Source organism: Phocoena sinus, chromosome 7 (genome assembly GCF_008692025.1).
Source record: "Phocoena sinus isolate mPhoSin1 chromosome 7, mPhoSin1.pri, whole genome shotgun sequence".
NCBI lineage: Eukaryota > Metazoa > Chordata > Mammalia > Artiodactyla > Phocoenidae > Phocoena > Phocoena sinus.
Window position 1 is genome coordinate 16,766,936 of NC_045769.1, and position 18,606 is coordinate 16,785,541.

Here is an 18,606-nt window from a genome sequence, read left to right on the forward strand (position 1 = left end):
GGGTTAGAGCTAAAGGGAATTCTCACAGAGTTGAGAAAAATGTTGCACAATGGAAAGAGTCCAAGGAGAGGTATGCAATCAGTCAGAGTTTGAAACTTGACCCAGGATAATTTACTATGTAACTTTGAGGAAATCACATTCTCTCTCTGAAGTTTTTTTTTTTTTTTTTTTCTGTGAGAGGATATATTACACCCCAACTCACAGATTATTGTGAAGATTAAATAATGAAAAATGGTTGATGTTTTTCCTAGTATGTAGTGGCTATGATACTCTTGCAGCATTCACCCAGGTTTCTTGCACGACAGCTGTATATGCAGTCCGGGTCCAGAACTTGTCAAGACTGAAGTCTGGGATTCACTTAAGGTAATTTTCACATTTTTTTTTTTTTTTTGCTATAAAAAATTTGACAAGTTCAGTAGCCTGCATAGAGTGATGGCTTCTGTGAAAAATTATGGGGGAAGATTCTGAGCCTTCCGTTCCCCTGTCCTGTAGAGCAGTGCTGTGTTATTTTATTTTTTTAATGAGTAGACTTTATATTTTAGAGCTGTTTTGGGTTTATAAAAAATTGGGCAGAAAATACAGAGAGTCTCCATATACTCTCTTTCCTCCTATACATAATTTCTCCTATTATTAACATCTCTATATTATTAACATCTTCCTCTATTATTAGCATTAGTGTGGTACGTTTGTTATAAACTGATGAACCAATATTGATACATATTAACTGAGATGCATAGTTTACAGTAGGGTTCACTCTTCCTGTTGTATAGTTCTAAGAATTTTGACAAATGTATAATATCATTTTTCAGGGTGGATGCAAATGCACCCACCATTACAGTATCATATAGAATAGTAGTACTGCTCTAAAAATTCCTGTGTTCCACCTATCTATCCCTCCCGTCTTTCCCTTAAACCTCTGGCAACCAATAATCTTTCACCGAGCAGTAAAACCTTTTCCAGACGATCAACTAGTTAGAATCATATAGTATACAGCCTTTTCACATTGGCTTCTTTCACTTAGCAATATGCATTTAAGGTTTCTCCATGGTTTTTGTATGGCTTGGTAGCTCATTTCTTTTTAACACTGAATAGTATACCATTGTATAGATATACCACAGTTTACCCATTTACTTATTGAAGGACATCTTAATGGTTTCCAGCTTTTGGTGATTATGAATAATGCTGCTGTGAATATTCATGTGTAAGTTTTTGTGTGAACATAAGTTTTCAACTCATTTTAATAAATACCTGGGAGAGCTGTTATTGGATTGTATCGTAAGACTATGGTTAGCTTTGAAAGAGATTGTCAAATTTTCTTCCAGAGTGACTGTACCATTTGCATTTCCACCAGCGGGGAATGAGACTTCCTGTTGCTCTACATCTTAGTCAGCACTTGGTGTTGCCAGTGTTTTGGGTTTTAGTCACTCTAATAGGTATATAGTTGTATCTAATTGCTGTTCTAATTTGCAATTCCCTAATGACATATGATGTTAAGCATATTTTTCACATACTTATTTGCCATCTGTTTACCTTCTTCAGGGAGGTGTCTGTTGAGACGTTTTGCTCATTTTTAAATTAGATTGTTTATTATCTTATTGTTGAGTTTTGAGTTCTTTGTGTATTTCATATAGCAATTCTTTATCAGAGATGCGTTTTTCAAATATTTTCTCCCTGTTCATGACTTATCTTTTCATTTTTTTAACAGTGTCTTTTACAGAGCAGACATTTTAAATTTTAATGAAGTCTAACTTATCAACTTATTCTTTCCTAGTACATGCTTTTGGTGTTGTATCTAAAGACCCGTCATTGAATCCAGAGTCACCTAGATTCACTCCTATTCTATCTTCTACATGTTTTATAGCTTTGTGTTTTACATTTAGGTCTATAACCTATTTCGAGTTAATTTCTGTTTACTTTTTAATGTTTAAATTTTAAAAGAATTTCACCACTAAAAGTGTTTGAGAGTCATTAAGATAGAGGAACTTTAGAAGAGCTGTCCCAAATACTGGTGATAAATTCCATCCTACTGAGTGGCTATTTTTTCTCTCAGATGTGAAGCTATATTTCAACACAAATGCAGTGGTTTTTTTCCATTGTGTTTATGAATGTTATTGGAGAAATAGTGTGAAAATGCTTAGATCTATTATATAACCCTAGTCCATTCTAAGGCCAGTTGGGAATGGGTGCCTCAATTAGTACACAAATCTATAATCACCAGTGTTACCATGCAATAATGTCCATAATCATCAGTAATATGAGCAAATCATTTCAGGATTTCAGGTGGTTTCTGTGAACTATTTTGGACAGTCAGAAATACTGAGAGGCTGTTAGAACCTCATACTTCTGTGGTTTCTCAGTGATTTTTTTTTTTTTTCTCAGTGATTTTAAAGGATAAGAACCTTGATATGATTCCCTTCACATCCTTTGTGTCTACCCTGATACAGAGCTCTGCATAATTTTAGACAGCACAGCCCCGAGGCTGATGGGAATCCTGGAGATGCACAGCTGACTGTGGTGGCACAGAGCACATGGTAGCATATTTTTAGGATTCAGAAAATACAGAAAAATCAGAATTACTTTTCCTTTGTTTGTTTGTTAACCTTGGTGAACTTTACAAACAATGCTTCTCAAGCTTTAATGTGTTATTGAGTCACTCGGGGATTTTGTTACAATGTGGATTCTGATTTGGTAACTCTGGGTTAGAGCCCTTCTGTGTTTCTCACCAGGGCTGACCAATCCACTAGGTACATTCCTAGGGGCTCAAGACAGTGTCTTAATTTCTTTAAAAATCTGAAGAAAACATTGAACTTTTAGGTTGAAGAAACATTTTCATATATAGTATTAATATATCCGTCTTTATATTAGCATAATCATAAAAATATATTTTTCAATTTTCATTATGGAGGAAGAGGTCCATGAAGACAAGGGTACCTATGGCCCACTGAAGCCATAACAAAGCCTTGTTTTTAACCAGCTCCTTAGATGATAGCCATGTAGCTGATCCAAGGACCACACTTTGAGAAACACAATTTTATCAGGTTCTCTTACAGGGGACGATGAGAGAAGTATCTGAAACTTATCATTTCTGGGCTTCTTTTCTTGTTAAATGAAGTCTGCATGTGCATGTAAGACTCTCACACCTGAACATTTCAAACGAGAATGCATTTTTGCCAGTATTCGTGGCATTGACTTTCTTGAAGATTGGTATATTTTCTCTTTTGGTTCTCTTTTGGTTGGGATCCCCACAATACTGCACCCGAGGGTATATGATCAACTAAATTGATTGCTATTGTTGGCTTTCCAGGTTTCCTTTCAACTGCAATTGTAGGCATTCTCTATGTTATTGGGAGATATGTTCAAAGCAGGTTGGAAGTGTTATTGCCGTTCACTCAGGATTTCTTCTTTCTCCATTAAGAGAGCAAAGCTGTTTCCCTCTCCTATTCCTATTAGCCCTTTCCTTGTCCTAAATGAAACAAATATTTATTAAGAATTTATTCTGCACCTTCCCATGGTCCCTGCCTCCAAATTGCTCGCTTACCTTTCTTTTACTCGAGCCCTAGAAACTTGAGGAAAAACAAAACAAGACAAAACAAACAAAAATACCCACTAACTGCCCAATCAACAAAGCAAACCAAAAAAGTCCCACCTATAGGAAAGCTTTCACCTGGATCACTTTTCCATTCTCTATGACAATGGTTCTCAAAATGTAGACCCCAGACCAGAAACATCAGGATCACCTGGGAAATCATTAGAAAAAAACACACCCTAGGACCCCACCCCAGACCTACCTAATCAGAAACTCTCGGGGTGGAGTACCAACCTGAGTTTTACCAGGCACAGTTGACTAATGTAAGGTAATGCTTGAGAATCACAACTCTAAAGCACTGGTTCTTAACCAAGCTGCAAAGTAGAATCACCTGAACTACAGATGCCTGGGCTCCCATCCAGACATTCTGACATTCTGACATTCTGATTCAACTTGTTTGTAGTGGGGCCTGAGCCTGGGTGTTTTTAAAGAGCTTCTCAGATGATTCTAATGTGTAGTCAAGGCTAAGAACCACTGTGCCATCTGTTTCTTCACGTTGAATTCTTCTATGGCAGGTGTGTGAGTGTGTACCTGTGTGTGTATATGTGTGTGTGTGTAACTCTATGTGAGCATGTCTAAGTCCTGAATCTGTGCCTAAGTAAGCCTTACTCTTAGAAAACTGTCACAGAAATTGTTCTAGAGAATGTTCTAGAATAATCTAGACGGTGGTCAATAAACGATGGCCGTGGGTCAAATCCAGTCCATGGGTTGTTTTTTGTGTGAGCTGTGAGCTAAGAATAATCTTTTTTTACATCTTTAAAGGGCTGTTAAAAAAGGAAAAAAGAGGGAAAAAAAGGAGCAGAGATTATATGTGGCCTGCTAAACCTAAATGTTTGCTATTTGGTCCTTCACCAAATATTTTGCTGATCCTGCTAGGAGGTGCAGCAGGCACATCTATAGAAGGGTTTATAAACTGGCTTTGAAAGAAAGGGCAAACTACAGTGTAAGACTAACTGAGCCTTAAATTACACAGCACACATTATAAACGCAACAGAAAATTTAAAAATCATAAGGGAGTTGGGGACTTCCCTGGTGGTGCGGTGGTTAAGAATCTACCTGCCAATGCAGGGGACATGGGTTCGAGCGCTGGTCCAGAAAGATCCCACATGCTGTGGAGAAGCAACTAAGCCCGTGTGCCACAACTACTGATCCTGTGCTCCAGAGCCTGCGAAAAACAACTACTGAGCCTGCGTGCCACAACTACGGAAGCCCACACGCCTAGAGCCTGTGCTCCACAACAAGAGAAGCTACCGCAATGAGAAGTCCGTGCACCACAACGAAGAGTAGACCCCGCTTGCCGCAACTAGAGAAAACCCACGCGCAGCAGTGAAGACCCAATGCAGCCAAAAAAAAAAAGAAAATAAATAAATAAGGCAGTTGGAACTCATCTAAGCTTTAAAGCATTTGGGTGGGTGGAGGAAGGAGGAAAGCCATTTCACATAGGGCCTTCAGGCAAGGGGGCATATAAGACTCCAGGAAACTCAAGTTTGAACACTGCCCTTTAATGCAGAACACAGTATTCCTAACATTATTGGACTCCTCCTGGTATATTCTTCATATAGAACGTTCTCTATCTTCCAGTGAATTACAGGGGTTTGCAGCCAGGTTTATACTTTATTTTAAAAGATGCATCTGGAACATTTCCTTAGGTGGTGCCAACTAAAGGTTCGCACTGGCCATCTACCTCTGCAAGGATTAAATCACAAGCTGCTGCAACTGCTGACCTTCGACACCCCCTGAAAGGAGTTCAGGGTAGAGACCAGGAATGAGGCACTCTGTGCTCTAGGAAAACTGGCAAGGACGGGTCTTCAGACAGTTAGATATTTTCAGGAGAAGATTTTATGAGCCCAATTCTTGCATCTCCTCGGATCTAGAAAAGCACTAAAATCCTTCACGGTGACGTCTGCTCCTTGTGACTAGCAGTAAACTTCTGCAAAAAATATGTGCCTGATTGCATGCGCTCCCCCTTCACCAAAAGCACATGTATATTGACCTCCCCACCTCCCACCTCTTCAGAGCAATTTCTCAGAGCTGTCTGAAATGCTGTCTCCTAGACTGTAGTCCTCATTTTGCTCCCAGTAAAACTTAACACACAACTCGCACGTTGTGCTTTTGTTTTTTCAGTTCAACAGTAGGTTGTCAGGAAATCTATGCCAAAGTCTGTTCGATGGCAAGTGGCTTCCTGAGAGAGTCCTTTTCTAAGGTAGACATATGTCTTCACTGTCCCACTCCCCCTTCACTCTTTCTCATTATTTCACTCTGGGTAGCATTGAGAACTTCTTTAACAGGACTTGCTTGTGTTCTTATCGTCTGGCTCTCCCTGCTGGAGTGTAAGACCTTGTCAGAACCTTGTCTATCTTATGCAATCCCATGTCACCAGCACAGAGTTACAGAGCTTGGTATAGAATAGGCATCGCACAAAATTTCCTTCATAACTGCTATTTTTTTAAAAAGGTAAAAAAAGTAAGCAAAAGGTTTCTAAGTTGAATATACTTGAGGATTAAGTTACCTAGGAAAACAGTTTTCTTAATTGCAGGACTTATCAGAACGCTTAGTATGCTAAAGTTCTAGCTTGATAGGAAAGACGTTATATGTATTATAATGTCAAGATTCCAAAATGTTTATGACTGCTTGTATTAGATGCAGATACTATAGGGCAGAATCATAAATGAAAGTCTGTGAGAAAATGGAACTGGCAAATTTCTGATCGACGCAGGCAGCTGTATGTTTATAGGACGTTACTTGGTATTCTCTTCACTGATATCCTTGGAGTTTATACAATTGATTGTGCATAATATAATCACGGAGATTTGTTACCACTGTAGTCGCCTGAATATTTTTACATTGTTTAAAGTGAGGAGTCAAACGATCTTCTAAGAATAATTCTTATCCCTGATTAAAAGGCCTCCCCGAATAGAACCTAGTTTATAGAGCCAAACACAGAGGACGAGTCCTCAGTTTATCCTAATACATATAAATATAATAAGCCATTGTAATTTGGGGTACCTTAATGTCTTGTGCTCTATTCTGATGGGAAATGTGAGGTCTCTGGTGTTATTTCATTTGAGCAAAGCTATTCATCCCAGATAATCCTATAGTCACTCAATTAGCCAAGCATCATTCTTACTTTTTAAATTAGTTGGAACTCTCTGGTGAAAATCAGACCAGGTTTTAAATCCATCCAATCATCCAACAAAAATTGGATTGTCCTCTGAGTTCAAGGTGCTGTGTCAGGCTCTCTGATAAATAGGAGGCACGTGAGAAATGGTTCTGGTTCCCTTAACTCCTATACTCTAGCAGACGAACTGGCCATACCCCAAGTTTACAAAGGGATCATGAAGCAAGAGACTCGAAACTTGGAAACCAGAAAAATAATTAATAACGCAGACGCTTATTACTCAAAAATTAGGAAAAGTGCAAGAAATTTTATCATCTTTGTTCTACTAATAGAATGTTTTCTATATCATGAAAAGAGAACTGGATACCGCCCTGGGCAGGCTCTGAGAAATTTTGTTGGAAAGCTTGATGAAAGGGCACTCTTAATATGCCTCCAGCAATGGAAAGTCATGTTATATGCCTCACATTTTACAGAAAGCAGGTACAGAAAAATTGAACTTGCTGTATATGATAATTTGGAAGCAACCATTCTATGAGGATTTCAGTTTTCTTTCAGCTGTGATAATTGACAATTGCTCCACAGTGGAGGAGTCACGTGGTTGATGAAATGACCAAAATAACTATGGATTGCTCATGTTTCGTTCCTGTTATATCAGCTATCAAAACAGAACAAGGTAATCTATTTCATAGTTGGCAGCTACGACTAGGGCCAAAATGCATTTTGATTGGGAAATATTAAACACAGTCTAAGTATTGAGCTCAATGGATCTAGTCCATTAACGATGTATTGAAATAGGATAACACAGCCTACGTTAAAGCATCCCCACATTTTAGTTTGCATATAGCTTCCAATCTCCAATGGGAATGGCAAGTGAGTTGCCCTTACCTTTTCTGTGCCTGTTTTTTTTTTTTTTTTCTCCCCAGTTTCCATGACTTTTAATAACAGAAATCTTTGCAAAGTGAACTTGAACTTCAAGAAGCACTATAGCGGGGGCTTCCCTGGTGGCGCAGTGGTTGAGAGTCCGCCTGCCGATGCAGGGGACACGGGTTCATGCCCCGGTCTGGGAAAATCCCACATGCCGCGGGGCGGCTGGGCCCGTGAGCCATGGCCGCTGAGCCTGCGCGTCCGGAGCCTGTGCTCCGCAACGGAAGAGGCCACAACAGCGAGAGGCCCGCGTACCGCAAAAAAAAAAAAAAAAAAGAAGCACTATAGCTTTTCTTCTGCTTATATTTCCTAAATGATTTTCCCCGTGATTAGTTCTATAGTCTTATAAACTTGTTATAATTGAATTTAGAAAAAAAAAGTACTGGAGAACACGAATGCCCTGGCAATAGGACTCCTGACGGTACAGGATTCTACCTAGGAAACTCTATCTGTACTTGATTTGCACTACTAGAGTGCCTTGGAAATGTTGAATCCTTAACTGAGCCGAAAGTTGATCTTAGCCAATGGTCTAGTTGTGACAAACAATAGAAAGAATTCACCACCTGAAAATAATTTTAACAGGATGCAAAATGAGCACTGTTTTTCTTTATCTAAGGTGGGAGTCACATCACCGTCCTGTTCTTTGCTTTGCTCTGGGGGATTTAATGTTTTACAGAAATTCTAGGGATGGATTGATTTGCTTAGGTGTTGCTTTTGCTTTGATGGTTCAATAGACAGATGCTCGACGTTGGGGAAGACAAGCCTGCCTCGTTTGTCTCCCAGGGAGCCTCGGAATTCATTTCACAAGTCATTCATTAGAAAACCAAGCCTGTCTCAAAAGAGGCCAACAACGGTATTCCAGAGCCCTCCATCGCAGAGGAGAGCAACCCTGTATCCCTGGGGGCAGATAAAACTCAACCTCTGTACCTCAAAGAAAGCTTTTGTGCTCAGAGGGAGCAAATTTATGACAGCTGGTGAACCAAAGGGGCTGTGGGCCACCTGAAGGAACAAGGTTAACCGAACATTGTCTTTTTGTTGGTGGGGATGTATTTGTTCTTTTTGTTCTTCTCCTTTTGAAGTATTTCTAAAAGGAAGAAAGTCCCCAGCTCAACCACATTTTAAAAATTATATACAGCATATTCCAAAAAGCACATTGAAAATCTCACATTCATCAAGTAGAAGTTCCAGGGCTGTACTTGAGAAAGGAACTATACTAGTTCAGCAGTAGCTGGTCTTAGCTTGAGCCATGGTCAGTAGTTCAAGATACATGCTGATCCTTTGAAGGCTCCGGAAGTCTTCTATAGCCAAGATCACAGCTTGATCTTAGGCAACATTAAGCCTCCCCATGGAGACAGCAAGTAGCCTATTTCCTTCTCAGTCAAGAAGGTGATCAGAGATTCGCAGTTAATCTGAACCCTAGGATTATTATCCAGAATCATCAGGGCCACAAAAACACATTAATGGAAACAACAGTCCTGCAGGGGTGGTAGGTCAGATGAACAACTGCTGGTGTATGCTGTTATTCAAAGAACAACCTGGTAAAGGACAGTTATTCTCCTTACAGTTAAAGTCTATCAACAGAAATTCAAAGCATCTAAAAAATAACAGTAACATAAGAAAAAGACAAAACTGAAGTTTATCTGAAAATCTGCACAGTTAATATTACTCACCCTTCATTTCGAGTACCTGGATTTCTGAATCCCTCTATGGAGTATGGGCTTCTTAACCCTAATCTTACCTACTTTTAACCTTGACTTTATTTATGCTCCTACCTCTTCTAATAGCTGCCCCATTATTGAAAAGCGATTCTTATCTCAGCTCCTCCTGGTAGCTTACGTTTCACTGCCATCCATGGTGAGTCTATTATGACAAACAGGATGGCATTTTAGAATGATAAATAAAAAGGTTCAAAATCCACATTACCCTGGCTTCTTTTCTGCTTGTGGGAGTAGTAAAAGGCCTGTCAAAAATTCAGGAATGGAATGTAGGAACTACGTGCAAGACTTAATACACAGGGTGAAATTTTTATTTATGGGAAATCCAAGGGAGTCAAGCCTGGGGCTAGAGTTTTTTATTACAATTAGAACAAAACTCATATGTAGTTAAGGTAAGCAGGTGCCTGCGTGGGGTAATATGAACAGTGCCAGGATTTCAAGTCCACAGAACATTTTTGCCACCCGGACAGTATTGCCCTGGTAACTCCGTGTTCTAAGTTCATCAATGCCCTGGAGAGTTGTGATTCCCAGAGGCACTTGAGTGGGATTGGGCAGATGCAGTGTCAAGAAATTCAGGACCCCAGGTTTGGGGTTAAAATCCAGATGTCCAGTGGTCCATTCAAGAGAAGATAATTGAGCACTTACAAAGTGGAGCCATCCAGATCCTTCAAGTTTAATATCTAAATGAGAGTCCCCCCCAAAATTACCATATTGCATAGTTAAAGCCATCCAAGGCAGAGAATCTAAAAAGTTAGGTCAGGATCTAGGTAGAAAGGTTGAGATGTAAAGACTCACAGAAAACAGTGATTATAGAATCAAAGACAGCATCATCTGGATTAGAAATTGCTCTGCCAGATGCTGGGTTTCTTCTGCCTTTTTTGTGAAATCTTCCAGACCTACCTGTTCTTGCAGACCGCATGAGCTAGGGCAAAGAATATGTGATTTGGAGCATGCACCGTTCAAATATTCACCACACTTTTGGAGCATTTATTATGTGATACTTTATATTATGCTCTCTAACTTTCACAATCAGCATCCATGCCAGGGATTATTATCTTTATTATACACCATGGAAGTTGAATCTAGGAGAGATTAAGTCAGTTGTCCAAAATCACGTGGCTCGAACGGGGTATTTGAATCCATCAATAATCAGTGGAACCTTAAATTGTAAAATGGGAATTATAAAATGCGGGGTTGCTGTGAGGATCAAGAGAAATACGTACAGCAAGTCGAAGCTCAACAGAGCGTGGTACAGATGGTCATCTTTGCTTTTGAAACCCGTTTCACCTTCATTTGAACTAGAATTCCAGCCTGTGTCAGAGGAGCTCAACCTCCCCTTGGGGTGGATAGAAAAACTACTTGTGGCTCTGGCTGATTGGGGAATGCATAGAATGTCATGAGATGTCTAGAGTGTGCTATCCAACATGTAGTCCCCAGCCTCAACTGGCTGTTCAGGACTTGAGAGGTGGCTCGTCCAAACTGAGATATGCTGAAGATGTAAAATACACACCAGATTTCAAGGACTTGGTCCAAAGAAAAAGAATGTAAAATATCTCAATAATAATGTTTACGTTGATCACACATTAAAATGACAATATTTTGGATATACTGTGTTAACTAAATATAATTCAAAATGAATTTGATCTTTTTCTTCTTTTTTTAATGTGGCTGTTGGAACATGTAAATTTCGGTACATGGTTTGCATTTTTGGCTTGTGTTATATTTCTGTTGCACAGCACTGGTCCACGATCTGGGTGACTTTGTTTCCCTACTTTTAAGACTATGTTCTTATCATCTATGGTCAAGGATCCTGATGACCTTTGGGTTAAACCCTTAATATTTCCCAGAAATAAATTACTGTGTTCCTAGCAGCCATATACATTAAGATCTGTAATCTTTGTAAATGTCAATTTTTCTCTAAGTTGTCTCGGAAGATTCAAGAAAGTCTTGATGGGAAGGGGAAGAGGAGCTGGGAAGCATGAGAGGCTGACAAGCTTGTGGGATGGGAGAGGGGACACAGGACACTGGATGGAGCAAGATGTAACCAACAGAGGAGTAGGGATCAGAGAAGGGACGGCACAGGCTTGCGTTAATCTTGGACTTTCCTCTGAGAAGCTCTATATCACCAATAACCTTGAGGTTTTTTGTTTTTTTTTAAAGTAAATTTATTTATTTTTGGCTGTATTGGGTCTTCGTTGCTGCGCACGGGCTTTCTCTAGTTGCGGCGAGAGGGGGCTACTCTTCGTTGCGGTGCGTGGGTTCTCATTGCAGTGGCTTCTCTTGTTGTGGAGCATGGGCTCTAGGTGCATGGGCTCAGTAGTTGTGGTGCTGGGCTTAGTTGCTCTGCGGCGTGTGGGATCTTCCCGGACCAGGGCTTGAACCCATGTCCCCTGCATTGGCAGGCAGATTCTTAACCACTGTGCCCCCAGGGAAGTCCCTATTTTTTTTAATTACCTTTATTTTTTAGAGTTCACGGCAAAATTGAGTTGAAGGTACAGAGAGTTCCCTATAGTCCCTGTCCCCACACGTGAGCAATCTCTCCCACTGTCAACATCCAGCACCAGAGAGATATATTTGTTACAATCAATGAACCTGCATAGACACGTTATCTCTGCACACAGGTTATCACCCAAAGTCCACAGGAAACTGTTTTTGTCCTTTAGGTACTTTTAGTTTTCTATATGTGTAGGTGGATACATTTATACATATACACACGTATATACCCACTTTCTTATATTCAGCAGCAAGAAAAAGGAAACTGTTTTTTATTTAGGAGGGTGAAAGGGAACTTAGTATTTTGGTAGGTGAAGGAGTTGGGATTTGCCCCCAGGTCTGTTGAAGTCCAACGGCAAGTTTTCCTCCAGGCGTCAGGAAATGAATGGAAAAATTCAGAGCATGGGATCCAGGGTCAGAGTATTTGTCTGGGTGTGGAAAATTGCATAATCTCTGCCATTCGGTTTCCTCATCTGTAAAGTGGGGATGATAATATTAACATGAGAGGGTTGATGTTCGTATGAAAATGAGAGAATACTGCATGGTAGGTGCTTATGTGGTGTTTCATCCACAGCAAGCACTCCATAAATGAGAATGATTAGTAATTTACTAAATAATGCATGTTTCAAATAACCTCTCCTTTGGACGATGGATGAGTCCGATCTGAACCACTTGCCAGCTTCCACCCCAGGGCTTTGAATCATATTCTCACTTGATGAGCTTCCAATATGCTTGTCTGGTTTTTAAACGCAGCAACTGTCTTAACACTGCCTTAGTATTTCTTATGCTCCTTAGGTCTTAGAAAGGTCCAGCCTTAATCTTTAGTAAATCTAGCTTGAAAATGCTGTGGTCTTGGAATGTTTTACAAACCTTTACCATTCTCTTAACTGCTCTAATGAAGAGAAAAATGGTAATTGAAATGAGACTAATTAGATTGTCAATTACCTGCCTCCTCACATAGGTAATTGAAATCTCCCTAATTACCATGCCTGTGCGTCTAGATGCTTTGTACTGAGGAATTATTAATGGAAAGCAGCTTTAGATGAGGTAACAGAAAATCTTGAAAAATGATTTAGAGAAAATTTGTTCTAAAGCGTTCATTCTTTCAAAGCAAAGATGTTATATATCCAGTCCAGTAATTAAGTCAGCAAGGAGGAAGGAAAATCAGCCCAGTATTTTGCCTTGACTATAAAGTTCAGGTTTAAAGGCAGTAAGATGATATTAAACCTTGACCCTGACCTTGATTTTTATTTACTATTTATCCCTTGTTTTGAAAATACTTCCTTGGGCTTCACAGGTTCTTTATGTTTGGAAGAAATAGGTTTACATCAGCAGGCAATTACAGGATATCAAGATAAATACAGAAAGCGAGATTTGCAGATGAGGCACAAAATGTACACGGAATTAAATATATACATCAAACAAATGACTTCCTCTGAGTGCCCACTACGGAGAGCCTTTATTGAAGTAGCTTCAGGGGTGAGTAGGAAAGGCAGTTTTGATTCTGGATAAAAAAGTTTATAATGATAAAATCCTTAGAGTTTCCTCTTGAAACAAAGTATGTTCTTAGAAACAAGGCCTTTTCCACTCCTGTTTCAAGTTTTTAGTGGAAGAGTGTCCTTGGAGAAAGCTCTAAGGTCACGTCGATAATCAAATTATATTTGTATTAGGATCATTTCAAGAACTTTTTCCAGCACTGCAACATCTGATCTCTCATCAGTTTTACAATAAACTTGAAGTTAGGTGGGAAAGATATGATGACCTTTGTCTGAGATGTGGAGCCAGAGTGATGCAGAAAGATGAAGAGACTTGACCAACATGAATTATTAAAGATACTTTAACAATTATGTTATCAAATAGAGTCTTACAAGAATGGAGTCTTGGTCCTTCCCCTCTTAGTTCTTTGCAGTGAAGCGGGGAACCTAGTTAGGTGAGATATCGTTACTCATATTTTAATCTAGCGAGGTCGCAATGCAAAATAATCCTGTCTCTTTTTCTGTCTAGGTAAAGACTATAAATGGGGCAGATAGTCATTCTGAGATTTTTGAGTGATTTTTTTTAAAGTTATGTAAATATAAAGAGCATTGGAACTCATTGAAGCTTCAATATTATATATTCTGGCTTTACAGTCATCATGAAAGGGCTCCTACAGGCCCCTTGAGGCGGGACTGACCTTGAGAGAAGGGCAAGTCTGGAAAGCGATTGAGATCTAACCCCAGCGTCTGGGGTATCTTGAGGGAACTGCCGGTATTTTGCCCAGTGCCTGACTAAGGCTAGGCTCTTACTGTGGTGCCCACCAATGCCTGTACCCCCTCCCTGCCAGCGTCTTGTTCATGTTTCAAAGATAATGTGCTCAAAGGGCTCTAACTGTGGGAGTCCAGGGGTGGAGCAGCCCCATGGTCTGTGCATGTCTACAAAGTGGTAGATGGTGTCACTGCACCAGCTGGTAAGGAGTTGGGTTTGTTTTCAACAGCAACACCGTGTGACAGCAATGTTGAAAATTGCACCCACCCCCCGAGTGCAATGCGTGGTATGGTAAAATTTTAGTGGGTTTAATCAGCATGTTTTTGGAATGAAGTAGAATTATAATAGAAGATTTCAAGGTGCAAAGCACAAATACAATAAATTTCATTAAAAAGAAAATGTCTAGAGCCTCTGACTTGAAGATTTATGGGACAGTCCTGGCCCCTCTCCAGGAAGTATTTAGAGATAGGTCTCTGTGTTAGATTAAGAAAGTAATCTTCCGATTCTCGGTTATTCGAATAGTGAGTGGAGACCCAGAATGAAGTACTAGACTTATGGGGGAAGGGAAACGGTAGGGTCGGAACAAGTAAATTTGGACAAAAACACGAAGGATGGATGGTCTTTGTTTCTCAAGCTGGAGACGTTGCTCATGTTTATTACATTGCTGGTGAAATAGCTTTGTTTTAGGAATTCTGAAAACTGCTTGGTGGCTTCAAGGATCGTATTCTAAAGTATGAGAAGGAATCTCTAGTATCCTAATCTTCTTTGTGATAGGCTCAATCAATGAGGTGGGGAAATTTAGTCAATAATTCTCCTTCCTCTATCTGTTCACTCTCCCCAAATGACAAAGACCCACTTAAGCACATTTTTATATAGTCAGAATAAAAATAAATGAGATATTTTAAAAGTGCATACTTAGGATCACTGGGTACTTGAGGGCTGGAAAGAGGAAAGAGGAGGAACAATAATGTGCAAAATGTGTCTTTGGGTTTTTCTAGAAACTGCAAACTGGTTCAACAGATCTGGAGAGAGGGAAGACGATAAACAATGATATGCAAAGAGTGTCTTCACACTTTCTAGAAACTGCTAATTGGTTCATCCAATGAGAACAATTCAGACTTCAAAGGGAGAGGGATCTAAGAACAGAACATGTTTTTCGATGCTAATACTTGACTTCTTTCTTGTTGCTTCTGGTGTAGGCCAGAGATTGCTTCTGATGGCATAGGAAATTTGGTGGCATAGCAAAACTGTATCATAATGGAGTTTGACTGAGGAGCTTTTCACTCTTCTTATCAATTTCAAGTACCTCCTATTAGTCGTGTCAGCCCTCAGCCTAGTTCTATTACTATAAGCCGATTTTTTCTCAAGCGTCTATGTCGCACTTACCCTGGCAAGTACAACCTAGATGCTCTATTCATTCATCCAATCACTGATACGTGATCTCGTATCAAACTCTTGCCGAGTCCTGAAGACACATATCTGGCCTGGATTTGCTTTTAGGAGCCGGTCTCAGACACTGCTTGTTGGCTAACCCCACAGCTATTCCTAATGTCCTTTTCACCCTCCATCTCCCACAGTCAAATAGTCATCTTTTCTGCTTCCCATGCAGCCAGGGATGATCATGTGACATTGTCCTGACCAGTGAGTTAGAAGAAGAACCTAATGAGGAGGTGGTCCAAAAATTTGTATTCTTCTGATAAAAGACATCAAAGTGGCTGGCACTTCCCCTCACACTTTCCTTCTGTCTTAAGCTAGTTGAGACGCCTGGTGAGGGAGAGATGAACATGAGGGAAAAGCCAGGAGAATCACAAAGACGCAGGCTGTCTGCATTAACACTATTTCCAATCACGTTGAGATTCCCTGTTATTTATTTAAGGCACCGTAAACCAGGTGAAGTTCAAGGGGCTGTATCTCATGGTCCACCTGGCTGTACCTGACATTTTGATGGGTTTCCCATCTCCATCTATCCCAGCTCCATCGTCTTTCACCTAATCCTCTAGCAGATTATCAGGTAATTATCACTTCTGTTGGCTACCAGGAGACCTTGGGTTTCCCAAACCGTTTGGTATCATTCTATTTTTCCCCTTTGCAACCATTTAAAAAGAGTTTCATCAGGAAAGATGAAAGCAAAACAAATCATAACAGAGTTCAACAGAAACCTGGCTTTAAATGAGATAGTATATGATAAGTTCCTGGTACATAGCAGGTACTCAACAAATATTGATTGCTATTCCCTTTCTATGCCATTGGAGTCGAGGCTGCCCATCTTTAACAGCTGAAGACTAGTCATGGGATCATGTGGGTGGCATAGGCTCTGTGGCAAAAGTGCCCATTCATTATCACTAATTTGACCTAAAGAAAACTGTTTAAAAGATTCCCTTTTCAATTTATAAGCCTTTCTCTTCTCACACACTCCTTTATGTGGTGTTGTGGAAAGAGCCCAAGACCACGAGTTAGGAGAACTGTGTCTTAGACTTGGATCTGCTGTATAAACTCGAGCAGGTCACAGCAGTTCATAGGCACTGTAGGAGCCTGCCATGTATCAGTCCCTGCTGTAGCCTGAGATACAGAGAGGAGCAAAGAGATGTGGTTTCTGCCATTGAAAAACTTCAGTGTCATCAGGAAAGAGATTCATGAGCAAATAATGTCAATCTAATATTCTCTATGCTCTGATGGAGATACACATAGAACCAAAGGGCCCTGGAATTAGCCTTGGAGTTGGAGGAGGTGATGCTGGGGACAATACTGCCCGATGACAAGGATTTAGATGAAGGAGGGGGGAGGAAGACAGCACAAGCAAAGACCTTTTTCTCCTATGTAAGTTGAAACGTTTGGATTGATGATTCACAAGATCTCTTATAGCTTCAAGATGTTATTCTATGCCTGCTTGTCTTGTTTCTTGGGAAAGCACATGAATATTTGTCTTCCTGAGAGATATCAGCCAAGCAAGAAAGAAAGAATTGTAAGAAAGAATCTCTTCTGGTTGAACCTGAACACAATAATTCCTGCACCTCTTCTCTTGGATCTCAGATTTTATTACAGTCTAATGACACTTGCACAATTTCATTCTCTTTCATGAATAAAACTTTATGAAATACTTAGAGTAATATAATGGTTTTGTAGTGGCCATTGCTATATGCCAGGAAAATAAAAAAGCTTTGAACATATTGGAATATGAATGGTCTATAAACTTAATTTTAAAAAAGCCTTCTCTAAAACAAGGGACGTTGGGAATTACAAGATTGAAACTTTCCTCATTCTACTTCTGGCTAAGGCAGGGTCAATGCCCTGTAAATTATATCAATGAGTCAGAAAGGGGGACTGGAGTACAATCTTCAGGAGAATAATGCCTTGTTCCACGTAGTATCCCTGATATTTAGAACCATGTTTAGTGTATATAAGGTGTTTGGTAAATATCATTTAAATGAAGAGGTGGCTGAGGTGATCTGCTTCTGGACCACAAGCAGGTATCACACATCCAGATGGCAACAGCAGATCAAAATCTAAGCTTTACCACACAATATAAGGTAGTCGGGGTGAGCTTTTCAACCTATGGAGACCCAAAACTTCCTTAAATCCCCTTGCTGAGTAAGAAGCATTGACTATAATTCTTTCTTTAATTTATAACCCCTTGAAGTCTTCTCCCCAAATATATACCGTTGGCATATAGGTTAGCACATTCAGGCTCAGCACAGCCAGACAAAAGCAGCCTTGGTCAATGTTCAAAGGCATAAATCTAAAGATAGATCACCCTGCCAAAGTTGGCTGCTAACAGAAAGCCCGTAATACATTTCTTATCGAACGTAAGTTGGATTTAAGTTTGTGTTCAAATGCTACCTTGTTGATTGGCTGCCCTCTGGTTGAGGCAGGTATTTTTATGCATGAGCTTTGTGTGAACCTGGAGAGAGAAAAGAATAATGTGTTACTGAGTGAGCGTTAAGAAAGTGACTTGGCCTGGGTCATTCTGGGATTCCCCAGGGACATTGGAGAAGGCCCGGCCATACATTGTCTAATAAACTCCAATAAAAGGGAGAATTAGTCCTGGTGTGGTGTCAGCACAGCTATAAATTCCTGTGCAATAATAAAATAATAGGATGTTATGAATTCAACCATTCCAGTTGCTTCTGAAATAGTATTAAAGTAATATCATTGATACATATATTTGACTACTAATACATTATTTTCTAGAACTGTTAACTGCTTTGAAACTGGTGTGCCATAATACAGCGGAAAGAGATAGTGAAATATTTCGACTGATTCCAGCAATTAATTTAAGGCTATTCTGCACATTTTAGAATTAAGGATTATACTTCAGAATAACTTACAGAAACAAATTAAAATGAGACAATGAGTATTTTTGGACTTAACCACTCAGTCTTACAGGTGAAACTTGGGTCACATTTTTCAAGAATAGAAATTTTAGTCAACATTTAAAATGTCAATCTTTCATAATTTTTTTTTACCTTTGAATCAGAGGAACAAAAAAGTAGAAGCATTTATTGAATTCCTACTTTGAGCAGTACATT